Source organism: Ceratotherium simum, chromosome 1, assembly GCF_057802395.1.
Source record: "Ceratotherium simum simum isolate JZ-2026a chromosome 1, ASM5780239v1, whole genome shotgun sequence".
Lineage (NCBI taxonomy): Eukaryota > Metazoa > Chordata > Mammalia > Perissodactyla > Rhinocerotidae > Ceratotherium > Ceratotherium simum.
The window spans coordinates 87159747-87168235 of NC_141900.1; the positions used below are offsets into that span (position 1 = coordinate 87159747).

Genomic DNA, 8489 nt, shown 5'->3' on the forward strand with positions numbered 1-8489 from the left:
CATGGCTGGCCAGGTTCACCAACATTATGGATATTCCTGTGTAGTTTTCTTCAAAATGCTTATTTGCTCAAGTGTCCATTGGAATAGGCCAGCCTGGGTGGATCTACTGTATAATCCTGCTTACCACCAGGGAAGAGTCAAAACAGCAGTCACATGCTGGCAGGTAGCTGGAGTCGCTCCTCAAGTGTCAATGCATGCCTACTCGAGAAGAGGAGAGGGCCGTGGGAGAAATCAGCTTGGAGTACAGAATGCAACTGTAATGGTCTGTGAATAAATGTGAGGGTGCACTTTGGAGGCACTGTCAGCAGCACCAACAACACTGCTCACTTACCCTGTCACTTACCCTGAGCACTTGAGTGCAAATGTGAATACAATTCTAACTCCTAAACCCAAGCACATAACCACTGCCACTGGATCACCCATGTCTTCAAGGATGCATCCTTTGAATTACTTTCCCAAGAGTGGCAATGGATTTATGCTGAGTCACTCAAGCTTTTATTTCATCCAGTGGTTATGAACATGGACTCTGGGATCAGCTCTGTCACGTACTATCTATGTGACCTTAGGAAGGTTACTTAAAAATTCTCCTTGCCTTCTATTACCCATATGTGAAATGGTGATAATTATACCAGCTACCCCATAAAGTCGTTATGAGGATTAAATGAGTTTAGACATGTAAAGAGCTTAGGACATTGCCTGGTACATATTCTGTACTGTATAAGTGTTAGCTATTTTCATTCATTCATTCATCTAATATTAATTTAAAATCTCTGCTCTGGACACTGCTAGGTGTTGAAAAGTAAAGACAAATAAGACACAGTACGTGTCCTCAGTGGGCTTACACTGTATATTACAGGCTTGTGTTTTATTTATCTTTATCTAGCCCAACAGTTGGGAGGTAATAAATGTTTTTGAATGTGTGCTTGGACTAGAGAAACAGGAAAGTATACTGATAATTTCAGTTAAATGACTGTATTTAACAGTGCCTGGCACATAGTAAGTGCCTGGCACCGTATAAATATGATTAGCTGTTTTAATTATTAACTTAGTAGAATAAATGCTGAGACTGAGTGTGCGGACTGGAGGTTGAGGGTGAGGAGGTGGAGGTGCACTCAGGGAAGTCTTCCAAGAGGCAGTATCATTGAGCTTAGTTTTGATCAGCGAGTGGGTGTTAGCCAGTAAGAGAAGAGGGCTAAGTGTGTTCCAGGCAGAAGGAACATTGTGTGCAGAGCTAGAGAGGCGTGAAATAGCACAATACATTCAGGGAGCTCCGAGTAGGCAAGTACGACCAGAGCCCCATCCTCATTGTGACATACAGCGTGCGTTTGTTAAATGAGTATTTGAGATTAGAGGCTGAGAAATGAAACAAAACAAATGAGACATCGCTTGTGTTACCCTGGCCTTTAACATTAACTAAATAACCAGTCAGGGACAAAGTGGCTAGGGAATTTTAAGTTGTTCAGTATAATTGCTTGCCCTGGTACAAATGCTGTTAGTCTCTATACAGCATTGCTCTATAATCAGCCCCTTTTTGTCTTTTGATAGAGGAAGTAAATTCACCTGCTTTACCTGTTTTTTCAAAGTAATTGAGATGAATTACAATAAAGGTGATGGGATTATAGTATGGATGCAGGTGTTTTTGCATAGTAATGTAGATTTCTCTAGATCAGAGGTTAGCAAACTATGGCCTGAGGGCCAAATCCTACCCACTGCCTGTTTTTGTAATTAAGTTTTTTTGGAACACAGCCATGCTCATTTGTTTACATGTAGTCTAGGGCTGCTTTTGCACTAGAACAGCAGAGTTGAGTAGTTGTGACAGAGACTGTATGGCCTGCAAAGCCTAAAATATTTACTAGCTGGCTTTTTCCAGAAAATGTTTGCCAATCCTGCTCTAAAGTCATCTCTTCTAATCTGATGATAAGTAAAAACCACCTAAATATTTAAAACAGGGGATTGAGTTGGTTTAGAACCAACATGCCAACAATAGATTATTAAAATTTTTAAGTTCACTACCAAGGAGAGAAGAATGCAAATATGTTAGCCATGAAGGGTGCAATAAACATGAATAAATGAATGAACATAGATTCTGTGATTGGCCTTCAAATTTGACTCTGAGCTTCCTGGCAGTCAGAAAAAAAAAGAAGGGAATCTGTCATTGTATTAGTTACCTATTGCTTCATAACAAACGCCTTGAAACTTAGTGGCTTTACTACTTCTCATGAGACTGTGAGTTGGCTGAGTGGTTCTGCTGATCTGGCCTGGGCCCAGTTGATCCTGGTGGGCTTGCTCATGCATTTGTGGTCAGCTGGTATGTTAGCTGTGGGCTGGCTGGTCCGGGACGGCCTCAGCTAGGATGGCTCCTCTCTACTCCACACCATCTCTCATCCTCCAGCAGGCTTGCCTAGACTTGTTCACGTAGCAATGGCAAGTTCCAAGAAAGAAAGTGGAAGCACACACTTAGGCTTAGACATGGAACTGGCACACTGTTACTTCTGTTGCATTCTAGTGGCCAATGCAAGTCAAAAGGCCAGCCTAGATTCAGTGGCCTAAGTGGGGAAATAGAGTCTACCTCTTGATGGGAGGGATGCAAAGTCACATTGAAAGGGGCAAGGAAACAGGAGGGAGAAAATTGGGGCCGTGATTGAAATCAATCAATCAGCATCTAAATCAGCATGTATTCCAGCTATAAATTTTTTAAAAAATCACCTCTGCAGTCTAAAGTGGAACGGCATATTCATTATATATCAGCCTATTCAGCCCCACCCACAGAGATGAATCATCATTGTCTTCAACTAAGAGGACCAATATCCTCTAGCTAATGACAGATGCAGCGGAGGTGTAGAAAGAAGCCTGTCACAAGTTTGGTACATGTCATATGAGACCCAGACCCATATTAAAATGCCATCTTAATGAATTTCACCAGGAAATCAGACTCAGTTTTAATGGGTTAAGGAGATAAGGAAAATTGTTATCACAGAAGTAACCAATGACTAAACTGAACATCAGCCTTTGAGACTAAAGCCTAAATAGACCTAGATATTCTTGCTGACCATTCCCACTCCCCTCCACTTTGTTATCAGGTGGCATTAAAATTGGTCACTGTATTCAAAGACAACATTGCTATCTATGGATATAGAAGTGATTGAAAAGACAGATAGGGAATAAATATTCTGTTTAAAACTCACTAGCCATGTAATGATTTTTTTTTATTTATTGCCGGAATATCTTCATTATTACCAAACTTGCCTCAATAAATAATGTTAAGTATAAATAGGAGCAGTGATGTCAGAAATCCTCCTTAACTGTTCTTTTCCTGGAAACATGGCCTGTCAGTAAGAAGAGAGTAAACATAAGTAGCCCTTGCTCCTTAGAGTCATTCAGAATCCCCCAAAAATCTAAAAAAAAAAAAAGCAAAATACAAAAAAACCCCAAACTCTCAAACCACCCAGACAAGTCCCACAGCCTAGGTGTGAGAACATTCTCTCTGGCCCAGAGCCAGTCAGGACGTGTGGCCTTGTTTGCAAGAAGCTGACATCTTTACACTTGGCTTTCCATGGAGCTGCCACCATCAGCCTTCTGTAGTATCAGCAGTAGTGCATAGGGAGGAACATGACAGGATTCAGGGAACTATTAGATGCCTGTTGACTCAGACATCAGCACCAGCTGTGAAGGGAAATATATTTCAACTTAGATACAGTGAAAAGGAACGGAGCTGTTGACATTGAAGAGGTGGGGACAAAACTTGCGGGATACTTGAAGATGACCAGTTTCTGGGAGGGTTGTGGGGAGGTAGGGCTATCTCAGGAAGGAAAAATGAAGCTTCCAAATGAAGCTTGGGTGCAGAAAATCAGAAGTTAACCTTTGGTGGGTCACGTAAAGGTTAAATGATATAACATGTCATTTAACTGCTGGAGTACCTAGAAGAGTAGACCTCAACAACTGTTGGTTCCTTTCCTCTCTCTGCATCTCCCACTCACCTTAGGGATTTCTTAAAAACGAAAGACCTGCCAGCCAGCTGACATGGGAAAGATACCAAATAGGATAAGCTGCTGATAGGTGGTAACAATAACAAAATTCACACTTCAGGTGGATGGAGTAGGGCATGTCACTTCTCCTGCCCCTCTCCTCATCACAGCTTGGAGGCAGCACAAAGACATTCCTTCCTTCCTGCAGAGGAAGTGTGTGTGTTCTCTCAGACCTACCTTGGCATTCCTTGATGTCTTAGAGAAGCAGATGACCCTGGCTGAGCAAGACAGTCAGCAGAAGAGCAGCCCTTGATGCTGCAATTGGAAATTTCCATTCTTTGCTTGCAGCTCTGAAAAAAAAAAAAAAAAACTAAAGAGCCCAGTAGCTGGGAAATTTCCACGATGGAAAATTTTAACATATTCTTTAGCTCTAAACTATGCAGGTTTATAGAGACTATTTTTTTTTCTTTTGGCAATTTCCTTCTTTAACAATAATTTATGAACATGGTAACACTACAGCTGTGGGAATCAGGAGGGCAAGATGACTTGGAGGGGATTGAGTACGGTTTGGCTAGTGGGAGGCTGTGCTATACACACATTTGACCACCTGAACCATAGAAATGCAAATCACTACAAGACCCACAGCTTGGGAACTCATCCAAAATAGAGATAGTTTGCCCTGCAGCACTGCAGAGAAATCTGTGTAGAGACTGGAAGTGGAAAGTGAATGGATACAACTTTGGAACAGGAGATGGTGAGTTCTGTTGCTGTAAAAAGCAATCTCAGGCAGATCCCTTAGACTACTGCTTCTTAAACCTAAATGTGCATATGGATCAACTGGGAAGCTTGTGAAGCTGTAAATTCCAATTCAGTAGGTCTTGGATGGGGCCTGAGACTCTGTGTTTCTAACTGGCTCCCAGGCAATGCTGATGCTGCCCTTCTGAGGACCACACTATAAGTAGCCAGGCCATAGACAACAGGTCCTCATCAGTATGAGGTCAGCTTGCCTTCAGTAGCAAAACACAGTCACAGGGCGACTGGAGGTGCGCTCCCTTGGAGATGTTTTCTCAAATTGCAAAGCTGAGGTCAAAGAGTAGAACTGAATGTCTTCTGGAAAGATGCTCCATGCGTGTCTGGATAAAGTGGATCTTTTGAAATGTGGGGATGCAAGCAGTTACCAGAAGCCTACCTACTCCAGCAGATTCAAGTTGGTGGTTTCTAGAATGCAATGCCTTTCCAGAGAAACCTCTGTAACAAGCTGGTGGAGATTCCTAAGCTGGTCCTGTCTCCTGAGTGATTCTCCAGCATTCCGGCATGTGGGGTGAAACACCAATGAACTAGCTCCAATTATTGAGGGAAGGCTGTTGGCCAGAATTGTGGAAAGGGGAAAAGGAATCTGGAAAATAAATTACTTCAATCTCAGCCAGAATAATTGTCTTGCTTTTACTGAAATAAAAAGAGAATAGGAGAATATTCCATTTTCTTAACAATTATCTCACCTTCGTGCTACCTATATTACTGAGCTTCAGAAAGAGAGATCAAAATCTGTGGCACTTTTATTCCAGGGTGTTACCTCCAATTGATCTGTAAGTATTTGCTGTGTGTATCTTTAAAGCAACATTTGTCCTATCTTTCATTTTCCATTCAACTGAGTTTTGAATGGGTTATTACTAGTTACTTTTTAAAGTACCCAGGAGCATATGGACAAAAAGGAAGAGGGAGATTATTATCATGAGGATGTGGTGTTGAAATCAGAGTGAAACAAGCATGACATGAATTTGATAATATAATAAAAAGTATTAAAATATATATTAAAAGTAAATATTGTGCTAGTATCCTAACATCTACATAATATTTCTAAATTCTAAGTGGCTTATAGGATCGTTTAGGGATTTGGACTTCTGGAGATTGGTTAACATCTTCCCTTTCAAAAATCTTCACTGTGAGGTTAAGGTACGATTCGGCACTGAAACAGACTTCCTGAACTTAAGTAAAAGAGATCACTTTGGTTTTTTTCTTACTATAGGTCTCAATGAGCAATTATTCATGTAAGAACCATCTCACAACCTACAGCCAATCAAACAGAATTTGCTTCATACATCTGAATTCAAGTTTCTTAATAATAAATCTAATAATTATAATAAAATTTAACATTTTGGAGTGCGCTTACAATAGATGAGGCATTTAATCCTTACAACAAGCTTATAAGATGGGTACCATTATTACATAGATCAGAAACTGGGATTTAGAGAGCTTAGATGAATTATTTGGGATCCATACGTTATGGCCAAGCAGAGTAACCTTCTTTGGTCAGCCTCACTTAACTCCAGTGCTTTTTCCAGATGCCACAGCTACATCAGCTTCACTTCCCTTATCACGGACAGATGGATAGATACTCCTTCTCAAGTTGAACAACTTCACAGAGCTTGATTCAAATACTGAATGTGTTGTTAGTTGCTTACAGCTGCTATTTCTCTAGCAGTGCAGTAAGTCCAGGCAAACTCTTTTGAAGAGCTCATTAAAACTGCTAAAATAAAGTCTTAGAAGCAGGTGCATTCATTAGCTGAAATGCAGACAATTATGTTAATATCGCATTCAGGTGACAAATTTAAAGCCATCAAAATCATGGAGGATAAAAGGATTTTCAAAGCTAAAGTTAACTTCTTCCTTTGTAGGGCTCCTTGTTCTGTTAAGCATGTGACTGCCTTGCAGCTGTTGACATGGGGACTTCCAATGTTACCTCACAAGAATAAAGGCGTTTTGCAGTATCATATTTCCTTTACAATTTCTTGGGGCTCTATTCAGGAAAGGAAAGATAAGGAATTGCCTACAACCCTAGTGCTATTTTCTAAATAGGAAATCTAGCACCTTATTTACAATCTATCGTCAGATTGGGCCCAAAGGTAGAGGGGACACATTAATAAGATGGTTAAAATATGTGGATGATGATTCCAGGTTTGCATCAGATGAACCAACAGCTCTTTCACTTTGCCTTTTTTTTCCTCAAAGAAATATTGGGCACGATATATGTATGTGATTGTACATATGTATTTAGGTGGCCATACGTCGGAATGTTAACAACAGTTACTCCGGGGTGCTTTTGGTTTTCTTTTTTCTATGTATTTCTCAAATTTTCTACAATGAATATGTATTACTCTGTAAATTTAAAAATTATCATGGAGCAATTAGCCTCTCCACATTCAGTTGTTTTAACCATAAAATTGGGTTACTATTTAATTGCCTAGCACCTGGGAGCTGGAGGAAGTGTTTCCTCCAAGTCCTTTCTTCTTCTCAAATCTAGGATGTCTGTGGAAACATCGATTCCTCCTTTCAGAAGAAAATATAAGAAAAAGAGGGCTAGCTATCCAGCCACTTATAAAACATTATAAATGTGCTTAAAGATTTTTGTATTATTCTTCAGCACCACAATCAAATGGGCATTCATCAAAGTGAATGCATCTGCCACTTGCAAAGGGAAAAAGACTGAGCAACCTTTTAAAACCAAATTAACTTTATTTTTAATTTTTTTGGTTATACACTTTGGGAAGCCTTGTAAGCTAATACTTGACCATTCATTTTTTCAAATGGTATACTACAATGACTGTATTACTGATTCAAAAATATAAATAATGGAGCTGCTGTAGACTTGAACCCATCTACTTTAGGACGTGTTTACATATAGAGTGTGTGTGTTTGTGTGTGTTTGGCTACATAGCTTGAAATTAATAAGCTGAAAGACTGCTTGTACAGTGTAATAGTCCTATTTTTGCCTTCCTTCCTCTTCAACTCTTCTGTCTCACCCTGTGCACTGTTACTTTCTCTTTTTTCCTGCATAATTTAAAAGGCCATTGACTCCATTAAAATGAAAAGCAATATAGAAAGCAGGAAAGATCTCTTTGGGATGGGGTTGGATATGCATATACTTCTACATACGTGTGTGCACACATGCCCCTTTCCTGGCCAAGAGTGGCCTAGCTGAATCCCCGCTCTGAACTGCCATGAGTCTCATTACTTGGGACTTGAATAGAATGTGGGCAGTTCCTTCCACTGCAGGACGGCTCTGAGTCTCCTAGGAATAATTTCCCACCCACTCCAACTCCTGTTTAATTCTCAGAGCTGCCACCCTCTGAGAAGCTGCAGATTCAAGACAGTGGGGGAGGGCCGGCCCCATGGCTTAGTGGTTAAGTGCATGCGCTCTGCTGCTGGCGGCCCGGGTTCGGATCCCGGGCGCGCACCGGTGCACCACTTGTCCGGCCATGCTGAGGCTGAGTCCCACATACAGCAACTAGAAGGATGTGCAGCTATGACATACAACTATCTACTGGGGCTTTGGGGGAAAAAATTAATTAATTAATTAATTAAAAAAAAAAAGAAAAAAGACAGTGGGGAGGGTGGTCATAAGAAACTCCTGTCTTTCCAATATGAAGCATCACTGTCATAAGATTAGAGAGTAAACTTCAGAGCACAGAATTTAAACATGAAAGGAACTTGAGAGGTCACCTTAGTCAAGTTTTCTTTAAATGT

The 8489-nt window shown here is 40.6% G+C and overlaps 1 protein-coding gene and 1 long non-coding RNA gene across 3 annotated transcripts in view; one reads left to right on the top strand and one right to left on the bottom strand.

Moving 5' to 3' along the window:
* MKLN1 (muskelin 1) overlaps positions 1 to 8489 on the top strand; it is a 311196-nt gene that overhangs the window by 52704 nt on the left and 250003 nt on the right. The gene's annotated exons all lie outside the window — the stretch shown is intronic.
* LOC147918274 (uncharacterized) lies at positions 3463 to 6412 on the bottom strand. The gene is made up of 3 exons (XR_015552210.1): positions 5155 to 6412; positions 4203 to 4315; positions 3463 to 3663 (listed from the first exon to the last, which is right to left on the bottom strand). It is a non-coding gene; the product is annotated as an uncharacterized LOC147918274 (long non-coding RNA).